At 49.6% G+C, this 27,745-nt stretch overlaps 1 long non-coding RNA gene across 7 annotated transcripts; it reads right to left on the reverse strand.

Annotated features, from left to right (window-relative positions):
* Positions 1 to 299: 299 nt before the first annotated feature.
* Positions 300 to 27,344, reverse strand: LOC138440858 (uncharacterized). Of its 7 annotated transcripts, XR_011257158.1 has the most exons (7): positions 27,124 to 27,341; positions 17,471 to 17,561; positions 17,194 to 17,304; positions 15,434 to 15,644; positions 6,345 to 6,499; positions 4,315 to 4,480; positions 300 to 1,985 (listed from the first exon to the last, which is right to left on the reverse strand). It is a non-coding gene; the product is annotated as an uncharacterized lncRNA (long non-coding RNA). The 7 variants fall into 7 exon arrangements; XR_011257157.1 differs by lacking the exon at positions 17,194 to 17,304 and having other exon boundaries at positions 6,341 to 6,499; XR_011257160.1 differs by lacking the exon at positions 15,434 to 15,644 and having other exon boundaries at positions 6,341 to 6,495.
* Positions 27,345 to 27,745: the final 401 nt, after the last annotated feature.

Raw genomic sequence — 27,745 nt, forward strand, 5'->3', positions numbered from 1 at the left:
ATTCTTTAAAAAATATACTTGAGGGAACTTCCCTGCTGGTTGAGTGGTTAAGATTCCAAGCTTCCAATGCAGAGGCCATAGAACTGTTCAGATAACTAAGATCCTACATGCCACAACACCAAAAGAAAAAATAAATCATATATATATATATAATGTGCAGCATGGCAAAAAACTATATATATATATATACATATACATCTGTTTATATGGGTTATAGCTACTGATATTTGTAGATTAAAAAAAATAAAACTGCTAATTTTAAAAACTGTTTGTTAGTTTTTAAATCACAATCCATCTACTCATGATAACAAATAGCATTTTTAATGAAAAACAACCACCTTTTCCAAAACAAAAATATTCCACAAAAAGAGAGACATTGTTTTCCAATTTTGCATCTCTTCCATGTCCAGTGAACAGAAGACAGCTGGATTCTCACATCTGATTCTGCATCCCACCTGTTGCAACAGCGAATCTCCCCTGGAAACTCCACCACACACATGTGAGAGAAAAAAAAAAGTGACAGAGGCAAAGGAAATTTTAACATTGATATTAAAAATAGTTCAAAGAAAACATATTTTTAATAGTTTGGGGACTTTCCCAGTGGTCCAGTGGTTAAGATGCTTTACTTCCAAAGCAGGCTTCTATCCCTGGTCAAGGAACTAAGATCCCACAGGCTAAAAATAATGTTTTAAAGTAGTATCAAATATTTATTAAAAAAAAAAAACAGTTCAGTCTGATGGACCCCCCTGGAAGGGTCTCAGTGGCCCCCAAGTTTCTGAACCCGAGAACTGCTGTTCTCAGAATAAAGGGTACCTGGCCCATAGTAAGTGATTTTTTGCTATGGCCATTATTACTATAGCATCAAAACAGAGGGTTCCAAAAGGTCTTGCTCCAGCCCCCAAGCCTTCAGGTTGCCTCGGGTAGAGGAGGCTGAGGGACTACTAATGCAGGGTGGGCTGCGCTCCCTCTATAATAACAGCATCTAAGAAGAGAACAGGGGAATAAGAAACTAAAGTGGTTTTTATTGTTATCAGTATTAAGTATAGTTGATACTGCTCTAATGGCAAAATCAAAGAGGAAGTGAAGAACCTCTTGATGAGGGTGAAGGAGGAGAGTGAAAGAGCTGGCTTAAAACTCAATATTAAAAATACTAAGATCATGGCATCCAGTCTCATTACTTCATGGCAAATAGAGAGGGAAAAACTGGAAGTGATGACAGATTCCCTCTTCTTGGGCTCTAAAATCACTGCGGATGGTGACTGCAGCCATGAGATCAGAAGATGCTTGCTTCTTAACAGGAAAGCTATGACAAACCCCGACAGTGTGCTGAAACGCAGACATTCCTCTTCCGACAAAGGTCTGTACAGTCAAGGCTACGGTCTTCCCAGGGGCCACATACAGTTGTGAGAGCTGGACCGTAAAAAAGGCAGACAGCCAAAGAACTGATGCCTTCAAACTATTGTCCCGGAGAAGACTCCTGAGAGTCCCTCAGACAGCAAGGAGATCAAACCAGTCAATCTTAAGGGAAATCAACACTGAATACTCATTGGAAGGACTGATGCTTAAGTTGAAACTCCAGTATTTTGGTCATCTGATGAGAACAGTTGATTCACTGGAACAGTCCCTGATGCTGGGAAAGATTGAAGGCAGGAGAAGAAGGGCATCAGATGATGAGAATGAGATGGCTGGATGGCATCACCAATGCAATAAACATGAACTTGGGCAAACTTCTAGAGATGGTGAGGCACAGAGAGTCCTGGCGTGCTGCCGTCCATGGGGTCGCAAAGAGCCAGACATGAGTGGACGATTGAACAACACCAACATAGTTGATTAACAATGTTGCGTTAGTTTCAAGTGTACAGCAAAGTGAATCAGTCATATATATACACTCAGGAGAGGTGTTTTTTGTTTTTTTGGCCACGCCGCACAGCATGCAGGGTCCTAGTTCCCTGACCAGGAATCGAATCAACCTAGAGATTGTCATCCTGAGTGAAGTAAGTCAGAGAGAAAGACAAATACATGATATTGCTTATACGTGGAATCTTAAAAAAAAAAAAATGGCGTAAATCAACCTATTTACAAAACATAAATTGAGTCACAGATGTACAAAACAAACTTATTAGATTTCCTCAGTAGTCCAGTGGTTAAGATTCTGCACTTCCAAAAAAATAAAAAATAAAAATAAAAGATTCTGCACTTCCACGCCAGGAGCTGCTGCTGGGGCATGGACTCAATTCCTGGTCAGGGAGCTGAGATCCTGCATGCCACCCAGCATGGCCAGATAAGAAAACAAACTTTCGGTTTACAAAGGGAAATGGGGGAAGAGAGAGACGGATACATTTTGAGATTGGGGTTGACATATATATTACTATCTAGTTAACAAAAATATCTAGTTAATAAAAATCTATGGTATAGCACAGAGAATTCTATAATGACCTATATGGGAATAGCAGTTAGAGAAGAGTGGATATATATATATATGTATAACTGATTCACTTTGCTATATACAGCAGAAATGAACACAACATTGTAAATCAACTATACTCCAAAAAATTAATTTTAAAAAGTAAAGGCTGGACTTCCCAGGTGACTCTGGTAAAGAATCTACCTGCCAACGCTGGAGACACTGTTTCAATCCCTGGTCCGGGAAGATCCCACATACCATGGACCAACTAAGCCCCTGAGCCACAGCTACTGAACCTGTGCTCGAGAGCCCAGAAGCTTCAGTTACTGAAGAGAGCACACTCTAGAGCCCACACTACAACTAGAGAGTGGCCTCCACTCGCTGCAACTAGAGAAGACCTGCCAACCCAGCACAGCCAAAAATAAATAAATTTTTAAAAAACTTATGTCTAAGAAAAACTTATGTCATTGAAAAAGCAAAAGAGTTCCAGAAAAACATCTACTTCTGCTTTATTGACTATGCCAAAGCCTTTGACTGTGTGGATCACAATAAACTGGAAAATTCTTCAAGAGATGGGAATACCAGACCACCTGACCTGCCTCTTGAGAAACCTATATGCAGGTCAGGAAGAAACAGTTAGAACTGGACATGGAACAACAGACTGATTCCAAATAGGAAAAGGAGTACGTCAAGGCTGTATATTGTCACCCTGCTTATTTAACTTCTATGCAGAGTACATCATGAGAAATGCTGGGCTGGAAGAAGCACAAGCTGGAATCAAGATTGCTGGGAGAAATATCAATAACCTCAGATATGCAGATGACACCACCCTTATGGCAGAAAGTGAAGAGGAACTAAAAGCCTCTTGATGAAAGTGAAAGTGGAGAGTGAAAAAGTTGGCTTAAAGCTCAACGTTCAGAAAACGAAGATCATGGCATCTGGTCCCATCACTTCATGGGAAATAGATGGGGAAACAGTGGAAACAGTGTCAGACTTTATTTTGGGGGGCTCCAAAATCACTGCAGATGGTGACTACAGCCATGAAATTAAAAGACGCTTACTCCTTGGAAGAAAAGTTATGACCAACCTAGATAGCATATTCAAAAGCAGAGACATTACTTTGCCAACAAAGGTCCATCTAGTCAAGGCTATGGTTTTTCCAGTGGTCATGTATGGATGTGAGAGTTGGACTGTGAAGAAAGCTAAGTGCCGAAGAATTGATACTTTTGAACTGTGGTGTTGGAGAAGATTCTTGAGAGTCCCTTGGACTGCAAGGAGATCCAACCAGTCCATTCTGAAGGAGATCGGCCCTGGGATTTCTTTGGAAGGAATGATGCTGAAGTTGAAACTCCAGTACTTTTGGCCACCTCATGCGAAGAGTTGACTCATTGGAAAAGACTCTGATTCTGGGAGGGATTGGGGGCAGGAGGAGAAGGGGACGACAGAGGATGAGATGGCTGGATGGCATCACTGACTCGATGGACGTGAGTCTGAGTGAACTCCGGGAGTTGGTGATGGACAGGGAGGCCTGGCGTGCTGCGATTCATGGGGTTGCAAAGAGTCGGACATGACTGAGCAACTGAACTGAACGGATGTCTAGGGAAAAAACAAGCGGGGGGGGGGGGGTTGCTGCTGGCTGGAGTAGAGTCTACAGAAGGAATGGACACAGAACTAGCATCATTCCACCCTGCTCTCGATCTGCCATGTTAGTCCCATCTGCTATACATGACTCCCACTTTTCACTGGACCTCTGGTCTCTGCCCAGAATGGCGGCCCATGCCTTTCTGCAGTTCCCCATTAAGCCCCTGGACCTATGACCCTGCGAGCTGCTCAGAGATGGCCTTCCTCCACACCTCCCCCACAGTCCAACCCAGACCCAGCCACTCCCCACCACTGTCACCTTCACCCACCCTGCTCCAGCTCTTAAACAGGAGAAAGGCTTCACCATCCAGGCATTATCTTCCAAGACTCCATTTGCTCAACAGAAAATCTGGAGATACGTACAGCCAGCCATGGACCTGTGATGTTTACCTCTGAAGAGGGTGGGGAAGGTCCTCAATGGACGGGGGTGTTGCACTGAAATAATTTCACAAATACACATGCTCACTTTTGTAATCAGGAAACAGTTTTTAAAGGCATCCAGATGCCTTATTATGCAAAAAGGGCTTTCTCTGGATCTCCAGATTGCCCAGGCCTATCAAGGACCACATGATAATAACCAATCCCGTGGACAACCAAATGAGACTCAGTGCCTCCCCAAAACCAAGGCCCGGGGTTTGTTCAAGGACTAGTGCCCAGCTCCAGGGCCGCGGGAGGGCCCAGAGGGCGTTGGTTGACCTAAGAAGTTGCAGAGGCTGTATCGGTTCAGGTGCACCAGGCAGGTAGCGCCACCTAGAGGCCAGATGGTGAATGGCCGAGAGCGTGACTGCTGTGTACCTAACCGGTCTTACAGTCAAAGCTTTGGTTTTTCCAGTAGTTAGGTACAGATGTGAGAGTTGGACCATAAAGAAGGCTGAGCGCGGAAGAATTGACGCTTTCCAACTGTGGTGCTGGAGAAGACTCTTGAGAGTCCCTTGGACAGCAACGAGATCAAACCAGTCAGTCTTAAAGGAAATCAACCCTGAATATTCATTGGAAGGGCTGATGCTGAAGCTGAAGCGCCAATACTTTGGCCACCTGATGTTTAAGAACTGACTCTTTGGGAAAGACCCTGATTCTGGGAAAGATCGAGGGCAAGAGAAGGGGGCAACAGAGGATGGGATGGTTAGATAGCATCACTGACTCAATGAACATGTGTGTGTGTTAGTCACTTAGAAATGTCCAACTCTTTGTGACCCCAGGGACTATAGCTCACCAGGCTCCTCTGACCACGGAATGTTCCAGGCAAGAATACTAGAAGCCATTTCCTTCTCCAGGGGGTCTTCCCGATCCAGGGATTGAACCCAGGTCTCCTGCATTGCAGGCAGACTCTTTACCTACTGAGCCACCAGGGTAGACCATGAACATGAGTTTGAGCAAACTCTGGGAGATAGTGAAGGACAGGGAAGCCTGGCATGCTGCCTTCCATGGGTTCACAAAGAGTCAGATGAGACTTGGCAACTGAACAACAGCAACAGGGATCGTGGGGGTGGTGCCAGAAGAGAGGGCGTGAGACCACCCCTACCACCTGCTCCAAGGTCAGAAGCAGGACAGCGGGACATCAGGCAAGTAAATCCCTGGATGCTCTACGGAAAGAACTTTCTAACAACTCCTCAGAACAGAGCAGATGGTCCAGGGAGGCATCCAAGCCTGCGGAGGTGGGTTGAAGCTGGAGGTCCCAAGAGCCTCTAAGTTTCTGCCTCCACTTTTCTGAAGAAGAGCGCACTGGAGAGGAGGCCAGCAGAGAGGCTCTGGGGAGCATTGTGAGAGGAGGGGCTGGGTAAGAGATGCGGGAGGCATTTTCAGATCAAAAACTAAGAGTCAGAAAGTTTTGATATTTTGTCAGAGCTCACATGGAAGGCGGAAAAGGCGGACCTTCAGTCCGATGCAGTTGGGTTCCCTCCAGTCGGCCTTGTTGCCCTCTGCAGGGTGAGGACACGCCGCTCCTGGCTGGAACTGAGCTGCTCCCTCCCTGACCGCCCCCACCATCTCCTCCATGCTGTGTCCCCTTTTCTGGTTCTTCCCTTATCTCATCTTAAACTCGGGCTTCCCCCAGTGGCTCAGTGGCCAAGAGTCCACCTGCAATGCCCGAGACAAAGGAAATGTTGGTTCAATCGCTGGGTCAGGAAGATCCCCTGGAGAAGGAAATGGCAGCCCACCCCAGTATTCTCCCCTGAAAAATCCCATGGACAGGGGAGCCTGGAGGCCTACAGGCCGTGGAGTTGCAAAGAGCCAGATAGGACTGAAGCAACGGAGCACACACACATCCGACACCGTTCCTAGATGACGCCTCCTTACCCACCAGGACTGCTGCGGGTGCAAACCACCAGTCGACAGGAACAGTCTGAAGGTCTTTGGGATGTCAGGTGATCAAAAGGTCAAGGTGGTTCAAAGTACTGCACTGCAGTGTTGTCTCCAATCCTCTGGCCAGCCAGCAAGGGCACGTTCCCTCACTATCTGAAAAATGCATCACAATTGCCCTGGTGGACAGTGAGGGACGGCCATAGCTCCCCTCCCCTCCTCCTCAGCCCCCAGGGCTGCGGCTCCTTCCTGCCCTGCTCTGAGTCAACGGTGGTCCAGGGGTTTTGCACCTGGACCTGGATGCAGGTGTTATTTGACTCCCCTGGAGGCACAGGGATCTAGACCAGCCACAACCAAGGGCAACTTGAAGTGAGTCACATTTGAGTTTTCTAGTTGCCACATTAAAGAAAGTTTAAAAAAAAAAGGAACAAGTTTTTTTTAACATTGTTGTATTTTTTTATTGTGTTGAAATTCACATAACATAAAATTGACCATTTGTGGTGCACAATTCATTTAGTACCTTCACAATGTTGTGCAACTACCATGCATGCGTGCTTAGTCGCTTCAGTCGTGTCCGACTCTTTGTGACCCCACGGACTGCAGCCCTCCAAGCTCCTCTGTCCATGGGATTTCCCAGGCAAGAATACTGGAGTGGGTTGCCATGCCCTCCTCCAGCGATGGGTTTGATTCCTAACCTAGGGATCAAACCCAGGTCTCCTGCAGCTCCTGCATTGCAGGCAGGCAGGTTCTTTACCACTAACGCCACCTGGGAAGCCTGGGCAACTACTACCTCAAGATAATTTCAAAATATTTTATCATCACTCCAAGATAAACCCCACCCCCATTAACAGCCATTCTCCATTTCTCCCTCTCTCGGCCCCTGGTCACCGTGAATCTGCTTTCAGTTTCTGTGGATTTGTCTCTTCTGGACATTTCACATAATCGGGATCACACAATAGGTGACCCAGCCTGTCTTCCTTCACTCAGCATGTTTTCAGGGCTCATCCATGTTGCAGCATACGTCACCACTACATTACTTTTAATGGCTGAACGCTGTTCCACTGTGTTGATGGACACGTGGCTTGTCTCTACCTTTTGATGACGGTCAGTGGTGCTACGCTACACTTGCACACACACGTTTTTGTTTTTACACCTGTTTCCAATTCTTTGGGGTATATACCCAGGGGTGGGATTTCTGGGTCTTAAGAAAACTCTATGTTTAGCTTTTTGAGGAAAGGAAGTTTTTTTCACTGTTTATTTGTTTGGCTGTGTTAGGTCTCGGTTGCAGCATTTGGGATATTTGCTCTTCGTTGCGGCATGTGGGATCTTTAGTTGCAGCAGGGGAGATCTAGTTCCCTGACCCGGGATCAAACCCAGGCCCCCTTGAATTGGAAGCATAGAGTCTTAGCCACTGGAACACAAGGGGAGTGCCAAAGGGAGATTACTTTGAAAGATATATTTATTTATTAGTGCAACATAGCCAAAATACAATCATTTCAACACGTGATAGATATGATTCTCATAGTAATCTTTCATGATCATTTTTTATACTGAGTTTTTGAAACCCAGAGGATGTTTTTCACTCAGATCACATCTCCAATCAGATCAGCACCTTTTAAGCACTCGATAGCCATGTGCGGCTCATGACAACTGTCCTAGACAGCACTGGTCGACCTCACACTCCCGGCATCATTCTCGAGCTCTGTTGTTCCTGGGTGTCACCCCCATCACTGCCCACTAGTGTCCAGATGCAAGACCCCACTCATCTGTGGGCCTCAGCACTGGGGTAAGAGGGTGACCCCAGTGCTGACCTACACAGTCGGGTTGGACGATTCCTGCTCTGCCACATACACATATACATCCTGCTATGCTCTGGACATTTGTGCCCCCACAAAATTCACATGTGGAAGCCCTAACCTTCAGTGTGATGGCATTACAAGGTGAGGCTTTTGGGGTGATCAGGTCATGAGGGTAGAGTCCTCGTGAGTAGTATTGTTGTTGTTGTTGTTTAGTCGACCAGTCGTGTCCAACTCTTTGTGACCCCATGGACTGTAGCCCTCCAGGTTTCTCTGTCCATGGGATTCTTCAGGCAAAAAGACTGGAGTGGGTTGCCATTTCCTCCTCCAGGGGATCTTCTCCACCCAGGGATCGAACTCACATCTCCTGCGTTGGTGGGCGGATTCTTTACCACTGAGTCACAAGGGAAGCCCATGTGAATGTTATTAGTGCCCTTATAAAAGGAATCCTGGTGGTTAAGACTCCGAGATCTCACTGCCAAGGGCCCAAGTTCAATCCCTGGTCCAGGAACTTAGATCCCACAAGCCTCAAGATGTGTCTAAATAATTTTTTTCATACCTTTTAAAAAAAGGAACACCAGAGCACTGGCTTGTCTTTTCTGCCATGGGAGGACTCAGTGAAAAGACACCGGGACTCAGTGAGCCACATAGCCCTCACTGGATACCAGACCTTGAACTTGGACAATCCAGCCTCCACGATGTGAGGAATAAATGTCTGGTGTTTATAAGCCTTTCAGTCTATGGCATTCTGTTATTAGAACCCAAAGATACATTCCCCACCCTGGACTCAGCCTTCTGATCAATAAAATAGGAGCATGGTAAGAACAGTGTGTGCAGGCCCCCGGGAGCTGCCTGGCACCATATGCGCATATGGTCCCAACCACGGCAGCACATGATGATGCTGTATAAGCGAGAAAAGATTACCGCGCATCCTCAGGAGGATGTGGATGCCTCCGGAATCCTGCAGGAATTATGCAGCTACATGTATGCTAAGTCCCTCAGTCACGTCTGACTCTTTGTGACCCCATAGACTGTAGCCTGCCAGGCTCCTCTGTCCATGGGATTCTCCAGGCAAGAATACTGGAGTGGGGTGCAGTGCCCTCCTCCAGGGGATCTTCCCAACCCAGGGACTTAACTCTAGTCTCTTATATCTCCTGCATTGGCAGGTGAGTTCTTTACCACTAGCACCACCTGGGAAGCCCTATGTGGCTACAGAGGCCACTGAACAAGCCCAGGGAGCATCGCTGGCCCTCAGCTGCCTGTGGGTACCCCTGAATCAGGGGGTCATTCCTTGGGCTTCTCACGTGGCACAGAGCTGGGGTAGGGATCGGGAGGGAGACCTGAGCAAGGAGATATCAGAACAGTAGGGACCAAGCAGCAGGGGCTGCTACAGAATTACTTCTTGAAGAGTTTGCTCCCAGCTTCTCAGGGTGGACCCAGCCAAGCCTTGGGGGCCACACCAGCCCTCCCTCTGACTCACGCATCCTGGTGGGAACCCCATAGTGGAGGCAGAGAAAGCAGCCTTTAAATAGAACTCTGAACCATCTGAGACTGTGGGGCTGATGGAAGGAAGCCAGCGGCCGCCCCTGGCCCAGCCACAGGCCTGGAGAGGCTGGGCTCTGATAACCCCACCTCTCTGCCTTCTCCTCCCTCCCCTTGCAGCCTCTAACAGCCCACTGCCACAAAACCCAGGCTCAGATGCTTTGGCTTTCTGAAAATGCAAGATATAAAAAGAAACATGGGGCGGATGGAAGGGTGGGGAATGGCCACCAGCTTGCTAAAAGCTACCACCCCCAGGCTGGCCCTAGTGCAGCAAGCATCCTGCTCTCCCCAGCCATCACCCCTAGAGATGCAGGCTCGTGCTTGTGTGCAGACACATTGTGACAAGCCAGCATTTGCAACTAGGGATAAGGAGGCCAGCCAGCTGGGGGGAAGCCAAGTCTGACTTTATAAAGGTCTCTCTCCTGGGCCAGAACTGAGCGCTGGCCTTTGTAATTTATGCAGATGCTCCCAGGTGAAGCAAGTCAAGCCTGCCCCAGGAGCTTACCTCTCAGTGTGGGGGTGAGGGGGCACATGGATAATGCGGGGCTCTGGCTGCTGGGCCCAGCCTGGCCTCCCCAGGCTCTGAACAGTGCATTCAAAAATGGCCACCTGTCAACGGCTTCATCTACCTGCTCCCTCAGCCCCACCTCCCCCCATCACGTTTCCGGTCCACACTTCTGCCCCTTGGTCCAGATCTTCATGCCCACTGCTCAATTTCCGGAGATCCTTGCTCCGGGGTAACTGCAGCCCCCAACCAGCCAGCCTTGCTCCCAACCCCTGGGCTCTCTGCTCACGCAGCCCACCCCACCTGCAGCCCAAACTCCCCGCACCACTCGGAGCTCAAGACGTCCACCACCTGCCTCTCTCTCCCTTGCCAGGACTTTGTGCTGGTCCTTTCACTATATACAGACAGGCTTTCCAAGTGGCTCACATGGTAAAGAATCTGCCTGCAGTGCGGGAGATCTGGGTTCAATGCCTGGGTGGGGAAGATCCCCTGGAGGAGGGCATGCAACCCACTCCATTATTCTTGCCTGGAGAATCCCATGGACAGAGGAGCCCGGCAGGCTACAGTCTGTGGGCTCGCAAAGAGTTGGACACAACTGAGTGACTAACACACACAATCCACTATACATAGGGCAGGGTGCCAGGCCAAGGCCAGGAGCTGGGAATGCACGGCAGTAAGATGGGTGCTGTCACACCCTCATGGACTCCTAGTCAGACGGAGAAGGCAGAGGGCACATCAACAAACCTACACTAACAAACCAAAAAGAAAAGGCAGGGAAAGAATGAATTACAACTGGGATGTGTCCTTTGAGGGAACATCGGGGAGCACTGTAGAGAGGTGGACCTTCCTCAGAAGGGGAAGGGAACATGTACACAAGGGTCCCATAGAAGAAGAGGGAAGAGCGGGGACTTTTTATACAGGGAAACAAGCTCTGCTGTTGATGTTGTTGTTTAGCCCATAAGTCAAGTCAGACTCTTTGCAACTCCATAGGCTATACCCCACCAGGCTCCTCTGTCCATGGGATTTCCCAGGCAAGAATAACTGGAGTGGGTTGCCATTTCCTCCTCCAAGGGATCTTCTGGACACAGGGATTGATCCTGAGTCTCATGCTTGGAAGGTGGATTCTTTACCACTGAGCCACTGGAAAGGCCCTAAAGAAGCTTGGAGAAGGAGGAAATTGAGATTAAGATGCCATGTGGATCCCCCTCGGGACTATTTAGTCTCTATCTTGAAAACAGTAGGGGCCTACTGAGGGTTCAGGAGAGCTGGCATGCTCAGACTTCAATTTGTGAAAGCTCACTGACTTAGAGGCAGAAAGGACAGTGATTACCAGGGATTGGGGTGAGGCGAATGAGGAGTCACTGCTTAATGAGGACAGAGTTGTTTCATTTTTGTTTTGGCTATGCTGACTGTCTTGAGGGATCTTGGTTCCTGGACCCGGGATCATGCCTCCTGCACTGAAAGCTGAGTCCTAACCACCAGGGAGTTCCCAGGGACAGAGTTTCAGTTTGGAATGATGAAAAATTTAGGAGATGGACGATGGTGATGGTTGGGTGACAATGTAAATGTATGTAAAGCCAGGAACTTTCACTTAAAAATGGTTTAAAAATGATAAATCTTATATATATATATATATATATATATATATTACCACAACTTATAAAAGTTTAAAAAGGCAAAATTTAAGTGAGGTATATTTATGTCATAAGTTAAGGTGGAAGTTAACCCACATGTCCCTCCACAAATGAATGGATTTTAAAAATTGCAGTACATCCATACAGTGGAGTATTCATTCAGAAAAGGATTGAACTTTAGATAAGCTGCTATAAAGTGAATGTGTTTCAAAAACAAGCTAACAGGAATTCCCTGGTGTTCCAGTTGTTAGGACTCTGCACACTTTCATTGCCGAGGACCTGGGTTCGATCCTTGATCATAGAACTAAGATCCCACAAGACATGCAGCATGGCCAAAAACAAAATAAACAAACAAAATCCCACCAAGCTAACAAAAGACCACCTAGTGTCTTTCATTGATATGAAATGTCCAGAAGAGGGAAATCCATAGAGACAGAAAACAGACTACTGTTGCCAGGGACTAAAGGAAGGGGGATGGGAGGGTTTCTTGGGGTGATGGAAACTTTCTGCAGATGGGTAGGTGGTGACGGTTACCCACCCTTGTGTTTGTCCTAAATGCCAGGGCATTGTACACTTTAACATGGTTAACTTTATGTTCGTATATTTTGTCTCAATTTTTTTTTAAACGGAAAGAAGAAAAAAGAAAGATAGGAAAGTTAAGTGTGCTGGCTACACTGAGAAAAGAGATGAAGGGTCGGGGACACTGAAGCGTGAAGTTGGGGCACATCTCCAGACCCACACAGTGACAGATGATGGCACCAGGGAGGGGCAGGGAAAAGCAGAGGGAAGGGAGAAACAGGAGGTAGGGTCCCATGACTGGTTAGATGACAGGGTAGTGGTGGTTCGTGGGATGTTTCTATCTCATCTGTCAGCTCTGGCGGGTGGCCAGGGGTGGGGATTACTCGAGGCAGCTCTAGGCTTCCTGTCTGTGATCCTGCTGTGCCTCCATCAGCCTGCCTATCTCAGCGCTCAACCCCATACCATCTTGAAGACTCGAATGCCCCCTCCCCGGGGGATATCCCCATCATCCCCTCCCTAGTGTTAATCATCAGAACCTTCTGCGTGTCCCCGTGCCCCTCCAACACCGACTCCTTCCCACCTCTTTGCTGTTCCAACCAGGAAACACCCCAGAAAGCCCCAAGTCAGCATCAGCTGACATTCAGGCCTCAGGCTCCTTTAGAGCAGGGGTCTGCAAACATCTGGAAAGGGCCAGACTGGAAATATTTTCTGCTTCAAGGGCCAGGCTGTCTCTGTTGCAATGACTCAACTCTGCTTTGTAGCATAAAAGCAGCCTGGGATAATAGGTAAACGAATGAGCACAATTGTGTGTCAATAAAACTTTATTTATGGGCCTTCTGTGGTGGCCCAGTGATTAAGAATCTGCCAGTTCGATCCCTGCAGAAAGCCACTGAACAACTAAGCCCAAGCTCCACAACTACGAAGCCGAGGTACCTAGAATCTGTGCTCTATTATGAGAGAAGTCACCACAATGCTCCCGCTCGCTGCAACTAGAGAAAGCCCATGCACAGAAATGAAGGCCTACCAAAGCCAAAACATAAATTAAATTTTTTTAATTAAATTTTAAAAACAACTTTCTTTATGGACTCTGACTTTGCAGATAACTATTTATTTTCTTTTTTATTTATCTGACTGTGCCAGGTCTCAGCTGCAGCCTCTGGGCTCTTCCATCTTCACTGCAGCATGAAGGATCTTTTAGTTGTGGTATGCGGTATGTTTAGTGGCTGCATCCAAACTCTTAGTTGCAGCATATAAACTCTTAGTTGGAGCATGTGGGATCTAGTTCCCTGACCAGGGATTGAACTCAGGCCCCCTGCCTTGGGAGCACAGAGTCTTAGCAAATGGACCACCAAGGGAGTCCCAGGGACACTGACTTTTTAATTGACATATATTTGACATGTAACATTGTATACATTTAAGGTGTTCAACATTTGGTACATTTATATAGTATAACTGACATATATTGTAATATGGTTGCGATTGTATCCATAATTAGCACCTCTGTGAAAGTCTTCATGGCTCAGTCATGTCCAACTCTTTGTGATCCCATGGACTGTAGCCCACTAGGCTCCTCTGTCCTTGGAATTCTCCAGGCAAGAATAATGGAGTGGCTAGCCATTCCCTTTTTCAGGGGATCTTCCCAATACAGGGATTAAACCTGGCTTTCCTGAACTACAGACAGATTCTTTAACCTCCGAGCCACCAGGGAAGGCCATTAGCACCTCTATGATGTTACATAATCATCATTTCTTTTTAGTGGTGGAAATAGTTGCTAGTCTCTTAGCAAGTCTGATGATTATAATATAACATTTTATTCTATATTTACTCTTCGGTGCATCTGTGGAATTCTAGGATTTATTTACTACTCAGTCCAAGTTTATACCCTTCAGCAATGTCTGTTCAATCCCGCCGCCACCCCCACCCCCCCACCCCAGCTCCTCGGCCACTGAAATTTGAATTGCAGATCATTTTCAAGTTGTGAATTGTTTTTTCCAGCCATTTGAAAATGAAAAGGCCATTCTTAACTCACTGGCTGTACAGGAACAGGCAATAGGCTGCATTTAGCAACCAAGGCTGTGGATGACTCCCAACTATCTCTTGCCCACACTTGCCCCTTATAATAGTGTATATCAGGGAGTCTTGGGTGTCTTTATAAGGGCACTAATCCCATTCATGAGAGATGCACCCTCATGACTTCATTCCCTTCCAAAGGCTGTACCTAATATTATCACCATGGTGGTTAGAATTTCAATATAGGAATTAGAGTGAGGGGGTAGAGATACAAACATCCAGACCACAGTTGTGAGTATCCAGGGTTTTTAAAAATTATTATTATTGGGAATTCTCTGGTGGTCCATTGGCTAAGATCCCACACTCCCAATACAGGGGGCCCGCTTCAATTCCTTGTCAGGGTACTAGATCCCACGTGCCACAACCAAGACCCACTGCAGCCAAATAAATTAAAAAAAACACAACTGCTCTGAGACACTGCCTTGACACCTGGGATACCAGGTCTCTTCATCATGGCCACAGTCAGAAGACAGAAAACTCCTAAGCACTCCCAGGGTCCCCAGCTGCCCAGGAGGAACAGGTTGGCAGAGGCCAGATGAGGGGCTTTCCAGCAACAAACACAGACCTCCCTTCCACACCTCCATAGGGAAGAATATTCAGACATGTCCCTGACTATCTTTCCCAATTAGCCATCACGCTGCTCTCCCCCAGCCCTCTCTCCTTCTCTCCTAACCCCAGTGTATTTTCTTAAAGGTGTTTATCTTTTTCAGAGCTTATCAGTGTATTTAAGCATCAAATATTGCCTGTGCCCACCTCCTCAATGGAAGGACAACCATCTGTACAGTCCAGAGAGCAGTTAGGAATAAGTCTGGGTTGGGGTTCTTGTTGTTGTTCAGTTGCTCAGTTGTGTCTGACTCTTTGCAACCCCATGAACTGCAGCACGCCAGGCTTCCCTGTTCTTCACCATCTCCCGGAGTTTGCTCAAACTCATGTCTATTGAGTCAGTGACGCCATCCAGCTATCTCATCTTCTGCTGCCCCCTTCTCCCTCTACCCTCAATGTTTCCTAGCATCAAGGTCTTTACCAATGAGTCAGCTCTTTGCATCAGGTGGTCAAAGTACTGGAGCTTCAACTTCAGCCCCAGTCCTTCCAATGAATATTCAGGACTGATTTCCTTTAGGATGGACTGGTTTGATCTCCTTGCAGCCCGAGGGACTCTCAAAAGTCTTCTCCAACACCACAGCTCAAAAACATCAATTCTTCTGGGTTGGGTGGTCATAACAATTTCACTCTGCCTGTGTAGTGAAAACACACACCTCAGATTGGGACTAGAACCCATTTTTTAAAAATATATGGACCATTTTTTAAACTATTTCTTGAATTCGTTACAATATTGCCTCTATTTTGTTTGGTTTTTTTGCTGAGAAGCACGTGCGGTCAGCTTCCTGACCAGGGACTGAACCACAACCCCTGCACCAGAAGGTGAAATCTTAACCACTGAACAACGAAGAAGGTCCTTGACTGTCTTTTTTTACTATTATTTTTATTTTGCTGCACTAGGTCTTAGTTGCAGCACACGAGATCTTCAACCTTCACTGAGGCATGTGGGATTTTTGTTTCAGCAGGTGGGATCTAGTTCCCTGACCAGGGATCAAACCAGGCCCCTTGCACTGCGAGCCACCCCCATTGTCTTAAGGAGAGGAAACCAGTCCCTCCTAAAGGAAATCAACCCTGAATATTCATTGGGAGGACTGGTGCTGAAGCTGAAGCTTTGGCCACCTGATGTGAAGGGCCGACTCCTCATAAAAGACCCTGATACTGGGAAAGATTGAAGGCAGTAGGAGAAGGAGACGATGGTTGGATGGCGTCACCAACTCAAAGGACATGAGTTTGAGCAAACTCATGGGAGATGGTGAAGGACAGGGAAGCCTGGTGTGCTGCAGCCCATGGGGCCGCAAAGAGTCAGACACGACTGAATGAACAACAACACATCTGTTACAGTGAGTACATAATGAGGCTCAAGCTCCACTGGAAATCTCATCTTCCACCATCCTACATCTAATCACTCCTAAAAAGTTTATGTTGTAGCCTCAGTGACAACATCACTCTTTTATTTATTTTATAACTGTATTTAATTAATTTATGTTCTGGCTGCTGCAGGCAGGCTTTCTCTAGTTGCACTGCATGGGCTTCTTATTCATGGGCTTCTCATTGCAGTGCCCCTCCACACACACACTGCAGAGTGTGGGCTCCAGGGCACACAGGCTTGGGAGTCGTGGCCTGTGGACGTAGTTGCCCCCAGACACATGCGATCTTCCCAGAGCAGGGATCAAACCTGTGTCCCTTGCATTGGCAGGCAGATTCTTAAAGACTGGGCCAGCAGGGAAGTCCTATGTCACACTTTTACAGGCTGTGCCCTGCCCCCCTTCCCTCCGGTCTCAATAGAACAAAAGCAGCTGCAGGTATGAGGATGACTGCTGTCATGAAACAAAACAGAAAACAGCAAGCGTTGATGGGGATGTGGAGAAACTGGAGCTCCTGCGCATTGTTGACAGGAGCGTGAAGAGTACAGCCATTGTGCAAAACTGTATGGAGGTTTCTCAAAAACTTAAAAATAGAATTACCACACAACCCAGCAATTCCACCCAAAAGAACTGAAAGCAGGGTCTCGAAGAAATACTTGTGCACCCATGTTCACGGCAGTATTGTTCACAATAGGGAACACATGGAAGCAATCCAAGCGCTTGGAATTACCTAAATGTGTTATAGCCCCACAGTGGCATATTATTCAGCCTTTAAAAGGAAGGAAGGGGTTCCCCAGTGGTGCGCTGCATAAGAATTCACCTGCCAATGCAGCAAACACGAATTTGATCCACGGTCCAGGAAGATTCCACGTTAGATTCCAGCAGCTAAGCCCCCGTGCGCCACAACTGCTGAGCCTGTGTGCCCCACAGCCTGTTCTCCACAACAAGAGAAGCCACAGCAATGAGAACCCCGAGCACCATAATGAAGAGTCGTCCCCACTCACTGCAACCAAAGAAAGCCTGCGCAAAGCAAGGAAGACCCTGCACAGCCAAGAATTTAAAAATTAATTAAAAAGAAGCTATGTCTAGGGACTCACCTGGCAGTCCAGTGGTTAAGACTCCACGCTTCTCCTGCAGAGGGAGTGGGTTCCATCCCTGGTCAGGGAACTATTAATAAGATCCTGCATGCTGCAAAGTGTGGCAAAAAAAATTTTTTTAATAGTAATAATAGATACATAAAAAGAAAGGAAATTCTGACACATTACAGCTTGGATGAACCTTGAGGACATTCTGCTAAGTGAAATAAACCAATCACAAAAAGACAAGTACTGTATAATTCTTATAAGCACTTATACCAAGTACCTAGATTAGTCAAAATCATAGAGACAGAAAGTAGAACGATGGTTTCCAGGAGCTGAGGGGAGGTGAACAGGAGAGTTAATAGGTATAGAGCTTCAGATTCACAAGAGTTGTGGGGCTGGGACTTCCCCGGTGGTCCAGTAGTTAGGACTCCAGGCTGCCACTGGAGGGGGTAGTTCAAACCCTGGTCAGGGAACTAAGATCCTGCATACTGTACAGAACAGCCAAAAAGTAGGGGGGAAGTGGGCGGAAAAAAAAAAAAAAAGAGTTGTGGGGATAGATGATATAATGGTTTCAGAGCAATATAAATGTATTTAATACCACTGATCTGCATGATTAAAAAATAGCTAAGATGGTAAATTTTTGTCAAGTGTATTTTAACTCAATTTTTTAAAAATGGCACATGAGTCTGAACAAAGTCCAGGAGATAGTGAAGGACAGGGAAGCCTGGCATGCTGCAGTCCACGGGGACACAACTGAGGACTGAACAACAGCGGCAAAGCAGCCAGACAGGAATGGGCACGACTATATACATGTAATTTACAAGGGTTGACATCATCATTCATATGATTTTATGTTTCAAGGAACAATCTTTTGTTTTCAACTGCTTAAAAAATATCAAAACTAGATTTCCTCGGTGCTCCAGTGGTTAAGACTCAGAGCTTCCGTTGCAGGGAGCTCAAGGATTTGATTCCTGGTGAGGGAACTACAATGGAACAATGCCCCAGGCTATGCCCTACAACCAAAAACAAAAAAGAAAAACAGACAAAAGTATCAAAACCATTCTGAGCCTGAGGGCTGTGCAGAGAAGAGGAGCGGATGTTCCCCCCATCCCCTCTCCATCCCCAACCCTGCCACTCCCCACTCTGAGCCGGGTTGTGGTTTGGGGACTCAGGTCCAGTTCACCTCTTGCTTTCCTGCACATCTCACGTCTGACTGGGAACAGACTAGGCCGTACAGAAAGCTGCGTCGATGAACACACGTGCGCACGAATATGGCAAGAGCACACTCCTGCTTTGCAGCCAGCCAGACCGGCAGGCAAATCCTGGTGGTGCCTTCTCTTCTTTCCTGAGCAGCCTCAGGAAAACCGCTTAACCTGTCTGGACCTCTGCATTTTCAACTGCAGATGATCCAGCATGCTGCTGTGCAGGACACGCCTCCACTTCTAGGACCTCCCTAGTCCTCCCTGCTTCTGCCCCTGGGAAACCTGGGAGCTCTATAGGAGGGGGCTCCCTCTCTACACTGGCTCACTCCTCACTGCCACCGGGCCAGTGCCTGAGACTGTGGCCCACCACACACTCTCTCATCCTGGCCTCAATATATTCCAACCGTAGAGATATCCCAGGCCCCACACACATTGCTGTTTTCCTGCCATAGCCTAGTGCCAAGGAAAAGAAAAAAAAATCCCACCGGTGGGGAGCAGGGAGGGAAGATGGTGGTGGTGTGCAGAGGAGTGTGAAATGCAGCCCCAAGGGTCCTGGTCTTAATGGGGGTTCTGGGAAGGCTGGATGAGGGAGGGGGACACCCCACCCTGCACCCTGTTTCTCTCCTGGGCTCTGCCGCTCTGAGTCACCACTCTGGCAGTTGCTGGCCAGGAGCCAGGGCTGGGTGGGATGTGAGGGCGGCAGGCAGGCGGGCGGGAGGCCTACTTTAGCTTCTGGTTTCTTCACACCCACGAGGGCCCTTGGGTCTCAGAACACACACCCGGGCAACACCCAGTAAATCTGGACGCCAGGTCAGGGCTCCCCACGCCTTCTGGCTCCTGGGGTGTGTCTGGGCCATCGCCCACCTCTGGGAACCAGGAAGGAAGAAAAGCTGGCCTGTCTCCACCCACCAGGACCTGGGGAACTGGCACCCCATGGCCTAGGATGACAGTCCCACTGAATCTCTCCCCAAGATGCCAGAATCTACCAATCACCTCCATCCTCAGAACTGTATACCTGTTTGGGGGGAAAGACACACACACAGTGATACTTTGCAGGCAGGCACCTATGTAAAGAGTCAAAGTGCGTGGTGAGAACACATACACACACACACACACACACAGTGACACTTTGCAGGCAGGCACCTATGTAAAGAGTCAAAGTGCGTGGTGAGAAGACACACACACACACACATACACACACACACACAGTGACACTTTGCAGGCAGGCACCTATGTAAAGAGTCAAAGTGCGTGGTGAGCCTGCCTTCCACCCCACACCAACAGGAAGCCGCATCTGGGGACATTATTTGTTGCCATGACTGTAGGAGGTGGTGCTCTAGTACCCAGTATAGGCAGATAGGATTGGGGCGGGGGGCCGGGGGGAGCCTGAAGAAAGAGAACCAGACTTCCTTGACAAATGTGAAGTCATTTTTAGCTTAAGCCATTTGGGGATTTTAGCCTGGCCATAAGACTTGCCCTTGAACAGGTCTCAGTAATCAGTGATCTCAAGGGAAGTGAGGGAATGTAAGAACCCAGGAAAAGCAGTCAGGAAACAATTGTTCAGCCCTAAAACAGTCCTAGTTCCTCCTGAACAATCTGATACAGGTCTGAGTTCTGCAGGAACTAAGCCCCCCTCCCCCAAGGTGAAGGACAGAATGATTTTGTTGACCCTCCTGACTTGAACCAACTAAAGCTTGGACTCTATTTTGTTTAGTCCCTCATTCCTGTCCGACTCTTTGTCACCCCACGGATTGTGTGTAGCTCAACAGGCTCCTCTGTCCATGGGGTTTTCAGGCAATACTGGAGTGGGGTGCCATTTCCTTCTCCAGAGACTTTCCCCACCCTGGGATCGAACCCAAGTCTCCTGCATTAGCAGGCAGGTCCTTTAAAGCTGAGCCACCTGGGAAGCTTTGGCCCAATTCTATGCTATATTCTCCTCTGCTCAAGCCAGCTCCTGAGTATGCATGTATCCTTAGCTTAAAACTTCCCCGATTTTGCTGGTCTTGGAGACGGCTTTGGGAAAGCTCGCTGGTGTTCTTCAGTTCAGTTCAGTCGCTCAGTCGTGTCTGACTCTTTGTGACCCCATGAACCTCAGCATGCCAGGCCTCCCTATCCATCACCAACTCTCACAGTTTACCCAAACTCATGTCCATTGAGTCAGTGATGCCATCCAACCATCTCATCCTCTGTTGTCCCCTTCTCCTCCTGCCCTCAATCTTTCCCAACATCAAGGTCTTTTCAAATGAGTCAGCTGTTCGCATGAGGTGGCCAAAGTATTGGAGTTTCAGCTTCAACATCAGTCCTTCCAATGAACACCCAGGACTGACCTCCTTTCGGATGGACTGGTTGGATCTCCTTGCAGGCCAAGAGACTCTCAAGAGTCTTCTCCACCACCACAGGTAAAAAGCCTGGTGTTCTTACTTGCTGCAAAGTATTAAGTCGCTCCTCCCCGATCTTTGACTTGGTTGTGTCTTTCTTTTTTCTAAATATTTATTTGTTTGGTTGCATCAGGTCTTAGGACCCCTGTTGCACATGTGAGGTCTTTCGTTGCTGCGTACACTTCTCTACTTGCAGCTTCTCTCTAGCTGTGGTCCATGGGCTCCAGAGCGGGGGTGGGGGGTGGGGGTTGTTATTGGTTGTGACTCAGACTTAGTTGTCCTGCGGTATGTGGGATCTTATTCCCCCCTCAGAGGTGGAACCTGAGTCTCCTGCATTGGAAGGCGGATTCTTAACCACTGGACCACCAGGGAAATTCCTTGGTAGGCTCTGGCTTGATGCCCGACCAAGAAGTGAACCCAGTTTTCAGGTAACACTCGTGGATGGAAGCCAGGACTGCAACTCAGCATTCTAAGACGCACCAGGCAGCGCCCCGATTGTTCCCAACAGGGAACAATCCAGCCTCAAAAGTCAAGAGTCAAGAAACGGGCACTTTTTTGCTATCTAGTAAAGACTACGTATTAGCAGGCAAGCTATCCAAACGCACTATGCCTCAGTTTCCACAATGTGAAATGAGGATAAGGCAAGAAATCTTTGTGATGACGACTCCAGAGGTGAAGTGCCTAAACTAGGAAGCAACAGCTGCTATGATTGTCATTCTTAAGACCTACAGATCTGGGCTTTTCCTGGTGGTTCAGTGGTTAAGAATTCACCTTGCAATGCAGGGGACTCAGGTTCGATCCCTGGTCAGGGCACTAAGACCCCACATACATCGGGGCAACTAAGCCTGTGCACAAATAAAGAGAAGACCGCAGGCCACCACTGGAGACACCTGAGCACTGCAGCGAGCAATCCCACACGCTGCAGTGACGGTCTCCCACGCTGCAGTGACGGTCTCCCACGATGCACGGACGATCTCCCACGCTGCAGCCAAGACCCAACGCAGCCAAACACTTTTTTTTAAAAAAAGGCAAATGACTATTTAAAAAAAAAGAAACCTTAGTCTCCAAGTCTCTCATTGATCCGAGTTCAAATCTGAAATTTGTATAAGTGCTATCACTGCCCGTCTCAGAGTCATGGGAGGAGAGACAGATGCGCTGCTGGGGCACACAGCCTCAGTGAATGTGGGGGACACAGGGGACCGAGTGACTCTCACTGAGCTCAGAAGTGTCTGAGCCTAGAAGGGACATCAGGGAACAAAAGACCACCTGGCTTCTGGGTACAACAGATGCCATGGCAACGGGGCAGGATGGGCTCTGCTCCAACAGGAGAGAAGGTTTGGGGGAAGAACCGTGCTGGCCTTGAGCACAGAGCAGGGAGCATGCCTGAGAACCCGGCCCATCTGATGGGTGGCTGGCAGGAGGGTGGGTCTCACTGAGGATCTTTCCCCAGCTTTCTAGAACGTATTGTTAGCTGCAAGGAGGAAAATGCACAAAGAACAGGGATACTAGGGTAATTCAGGACAATCAGAGGGAACCTGGGCCATTCAGAGGGTGGGCAGAAACTTTCCCAGAGCCGTGTGTGTGTGAGTGTGAGAGTGTGTGTGTGTGTAACCTGCTGGGCCCAGACTCAATCTCAACTCAGGGTGTTGAAAAGACCCATCCTGCCCGCCAGTCCACCAGGTCTGACCGGAAACCCAGGTCAAGCTTGGGACATGTGGCCCTGTGGGTGCACCCTGGCTCCAGCCTCCCAGCCTCCAGGGACAGGGCTGGCTTTAGTCACAGTATAACCACTGGGAGATTGGGCAACAAGTATGCCCCACCCACAGATGTCCGGAGAGTCGTGAGAACCGGGATAAGGGAGAGTGGCCGGGGACACAGAAGAATGCTCAGGCTGAAGACAAACGCATTAGTGCCTGCTGCCTGCAGAGTCCCCAGGGGCCCCCTCTTGCACACTCCCTCCTCCGTGGCCCCATCTCCCAAGCAGCAGCCCTAAGATGCACAGTAGAGCAAGGGAGGGGAAGTACCCCTCCCCTGGTGAAAAGGAAGGCTTTGGAGATTTTGGGGTGAGCCCCATCTCACAACCTCAGTTTCTCCCTCAGAGGGACTTTCCTGGTAGTCCAGTGGTTAGGGCTCCATGCTTCCACTGCAGGAGGCATAGATTCCCTCCCTGGTCAGGGAACTAGGATCCTGCAAACCCCCCAAAAAAGAAAAAGAACTGGTTTCATCCCCTCCCTTCTCGCCAAACAACAGGCGAGCACTTCTAAAATCCAAATATCTGTTTATAAGGTGATGTCCATGGGGCTTCCCTGGTAGCTCAGAAAGTAAAAGAATCTGCCTGCAATGCAGATCCAGGTTTGATCCCAGGGTCAGGAAGATCCCCTGGAGGAGAAAATGGCAACCCACTCCAGTATTCTTGCCTGGAAAATTTCATGGACAGAAGAGCCTGGTGGGCTATAGTCCATGGGATCCTAGCAAAGAGCCAGACACGACTAAGCGACTAACACTTCATAAAGGGGAGCCAGAAGGCAGCAGGGGATTATCTGAAGGTGGAAGCTGCACACAGCCTGGGGGTGGGTCGGTGGGGGGGAGAGCTCCACCCCCTGCCCCACGTTGAGCTTCCGAGAGGAGCGTCAGCCGGCAGGGTCCCGGCAGTGGGTAATTGCAGGCTTGTTTTGGCCTTCCCGGTGGCCTGAAGCCAGAACAAGGTTCATTCCGGAAGGGCGGGCCACAGCAGGGGCGGGGGCGGGGGCGGGGGGGGGCGGGGCGCGGGGCAGTGGTGGTGGGGAAGGTAGGAGGGGAAGGGGAGGAGGGAAGGGAGCTCAGATAGAAGCTGGTTGGGGCGGGGGGGGGCGTGCTGCGGGGCTGGAGAGGAGATACTGGGGCCAAGGGCCAGTCTCCTGTGTCCTGTGGCCTCCAACACGCACCTAACAGGGCTGGCAGCCTCTGATGGCCCTCCCTGTCCGCCCTCACCCTCAGGTCTAAACGCTGAAGCGGTGAGCCATTTCCTGTCCCAGACACCAGCAAGGGGCCCCACCCCCAGCCCGAAGCAGCCTTTCTAGTCTAACAGTGGTTTGGATTTGCTCAGTTAGTAATAATCATCAAAAACGTGAAACAACAACAAACACCCAAACTCAAACCCAGGGAATTCCCTGGTGGCCCAGTGAGTAGAGCTGCATGCTTCCATTGCAGGGAGCATGGGTTCGATGCCTGAACCCAGGTCAGGGAATTAAGATTCTCTAAGCTGCAAAGCACAACAAACCAACAACAACACACACACACAAAAACCACCCAAATACAACTTCATCCTCATCAAACCCCTGGGCCAAACATGCACAAATTGGCCCCCAGGGATATCTTCACCAAAAGAAGCAGGAGAAAAGATGGTACAGAATTACCCAGCAAGTGGGTGTGAAAAAGCTGAAGAAGGAAGCTGGTGGGTGAAGCCAGTGGGCGGCAAGCACAGGCCAGGAGAGGAAACACTGCCTGGTGGTGGGCGAGACCTGGACAGCGGATCTCACCGCCCTGAGCTCTCTTCCTTATCTGTGAACCAGAGATAAGTTGCTGGGTATATACAAGAAAAGTCCACCTAACCATCCACTCCGTCCTCCACCCCCAAATCTAGGAGAGAAAGAATAATGGGCTTTGTATTACTAGACATGTTTGCTTGGTGGCTCAACTCCCTCATCCATAAAATGGGGTTAGTGAAAGTGCCGACTTTAATTCTGACCCAAGTTTGGGGTAGGGTTTTGTGGTTGTTCAAGTGCATCCAACTCTGTGACCTAAGGACTGTAGCACACCAGACTTCCCTGTCCTTCACTATCTCCTGGAGTTTGTCCAAACTCTTGTCCATTGAATCAGTGATGCCATCCAACCATCTCATCCTGTCGGACCCTTCTCCTCCCACCAATCTTTCCCAGCATCAGTCTTTTCCAGTGAGTCGGCTCTTCACATCAGGTGGCCAAAGTATTGAAGCTTCAGCATCAGTCCTTCCAACAAATATTCAGGTGGCACAATTTAGCTAAGTGAATATGTATACCCAGCAAAGCACCTGGCTGGCAGTTAAGTATCAGTATACACTGTCTCTTCATAGAACAGGGCATGTCATCTGGTCTTTAACCGGAAGCCCCTGGGGTTGGATGCAGAGTCTCCGGGGGCTCTTCAGAGGCTCACAGAATCATCTGAGAATGCATCTCAGGTTAGCTCTGTAAACACGGTGGACTTTGCATGAAGCCTCAATGAACACAATGGCTAATTCCCCAACATATCTTCCCAGGGCTCCTAAGAAGAGCAGTGTTTCCAAGACCCTCGGCTCAGCTCACTGCCACTCTGGCCCCTCAGGACCACCTGGTGCTCTGGTCCAATGCTTGGGAGAAATCCTAAACTGAAGGAAACCGAGGCCCAGCCCACCTCGGGAATGGCTCAGGGGCTGCAACCTCCAGCTCACCTAGTGAGGCAGTTAGAACCATGGTTGGCAAATACAGCTGCACTTCGGGATCACCTGGGTCCCCCGCCGGGCTAAGTCCAGCCCCAGAGCTCTCGGGATTTCTAACCATGCCCCATCCCCTGGGGGTACAACCCCCAGCCGCAGAGGGGAAAAGAAAGGCCCAAAGTGACTCCACTGAGGAGGGCAAGGTCTGCATTCGCCTCACCACTTCCTGAAACTTTCACAAACAAGACGAGGAACAAGAGAAAATGCAGTGCATTTGCTGACTTTGTCAATCCCCTTGCCCTGCTCCCCCCTTGCAGCCGGATCCCCAGGGAAGGGTTTAACAGGAAGCGCCTGGCGTCCGTGAGCCACAGAAGACCATTGTTCTCCAGCTGGTCCCCTCCCTCTTGTCCAGGAAGACCCTCCAGGGAGCCCCTTCAAAAAGGCCAGGCGCAGTGTCTCCAGACTGCAGGCCAGCCTGTCGAGAGAGCAAGCACCGGAAAAGGAAACCCGCCAGGCGCGGGCTGGGGCACAGCTGTCACCGCAGAGTCTTGGGGGGTTTCCGAGGAAGGGGGGGGCTCAGGCTTACCCGCCCCCGGGGGGGGGCAACCCTCCCCCACAGCCCCCATCTGGAAGGCAGACGGCTTTGATCTCAAGCTTTTAGGTACAACTTAAGCTCCTGTCTCCCTCCACCCATTTCCCCCACCCCCAGTATCTCTGTGTTAGAAAGTTTCACACCCCACCCCTTCTCTGATTTCAGATCTCTCTTCCAGGCACTAGGCTAGGACTTTTTCTGATTAGCAGATTTGGATGGGGGGCCAGGGAGGGGGGAAGGTTCTGCTTTGGCGGGGCAGTCTGGATTTGGGGGTACAGAAGGAGGCAGAGAGCTGTGAGCAATTCCGTAGGAGACCCTGGGGGGCATGCAGGGTGAGGGCGAGCAGCTGACAACCAGATGTGGGTGGACAGGTTGAGGGGGAAATTAAATGGTGCCAGTCAGGTGGTGGGCAGAGAAGACAGGACCCCAGGGGGCCCCCTGGGAGCTGCCTAGGTATAGAAGGGAGGGTGGCGAGACTGTGAAGGCTGAGATAGCTTCTCAACTGTGAGTCAACAATGTGCTGGGGAGGGGATGCTGACCTGAAGCCAGTGGGGCCCGGAGGCTGGAAGGGAGAAAGAAAAGCACAGAGAGGGGAGGCGGAATGGAGGCCCAGGGGGAATTTCTGCTGGGAGAGACTGCAAGAAAGGGGCAGGCCGAGAGCTGGTATTGGGCCTGGACGTGCAAGTGGAGGGCCTTAGTCCCTAGGCTGAACTCTCCAGAACACAAATTTCGGGAGACCTTCCCCCAACACAGGTGGGCCGAACACCCCTCTAGGCTGAGCCTCAAAGCAAACAGATATGAAATGACCTAGGGAGAGTAACCCCGGACACGGATGGGAAAGGCCTGGGCCCCCCTGAACACAGGTGTGTGGATCTGAACTCCACTAGACATTACTGGTGGGGTGGGTGTGTGTCCTGGCTTCCCCTGGTCACCGGTGTGGGAGTCTGGGCTCCTCTAGGCAAACATGGCGGGGGGGAGGGTTTCAGTAGCCCGTAGGCCAAGGGCGAGTAGCTTGAGCCTCAAACTCTGGCAATCCCCATCCCCCTTCAGCTTTCGGTGCCATTTACCTGATTCCGAGCCGACCCCCAGCCCCAGGAGCCCTCAGCACGGCCTCCGCCTTCCCGCTCGGCTCCTAAGCCCCGCCCCTATATCCGCGGGGCGCTGGGATAAGGGGATGGCTCAGCGCCGACCTTGTGGGCGGAATCAGGGAGGGACGAGCTTGGGGGAGGGGCGGAACCGCCTGAGCCACCGACCGACACCGGGAGTTTAGGAAGCAGCCGGGTGCAGCGCGGAGGGGCGGGGCCCAGAGAGAAATAGAGAGTGCTTAATTTGCATGCCCCGCCCATGTACGTGATCGACACCCGGATAACCCCGCCCCCTGCCTTGGCTAAACCACTCACCCCGAGGACCCCGCCTAGGACTCAAAGTTCCAAGTGCCCGCCCGGAACCGCTGGCAATCTGGTCTAGGTCTGAGTCTTAACCGCCTGGGGCGGCTGGACCTCGCCCGTGCTCCAGGAACCGGCTAAACCGGTCTGGGAGCCGCTTCTGGGCTGGTCTTGACCTGTGGACAGGCCCCTTCCCAGCTCAGCGGAGTCCAGGGCTGAGGCTTGTGTTCCTTGGGTCCCACACAGTGGAGGAAGTAGAGGTGGGTGGGGGTGATAGCGAATCTCTAAGTGGGGGGAGGGGCAC

This window comes from Ovis canadensis, chromosome 5 (assembly GCF_042477335.2).
Source record: "Ovis canadensis isolate MfBH-ARS-UI-01 breed Bighorn chromosome 5, ARS-UI_OviCan_v2, whole genome shotgun sequence".
NCBI lineage: Eukaryota > Metazoa > Chordata > Mammalia > Artiodactyla > Bovidae > Ovis > Ovis canadensis.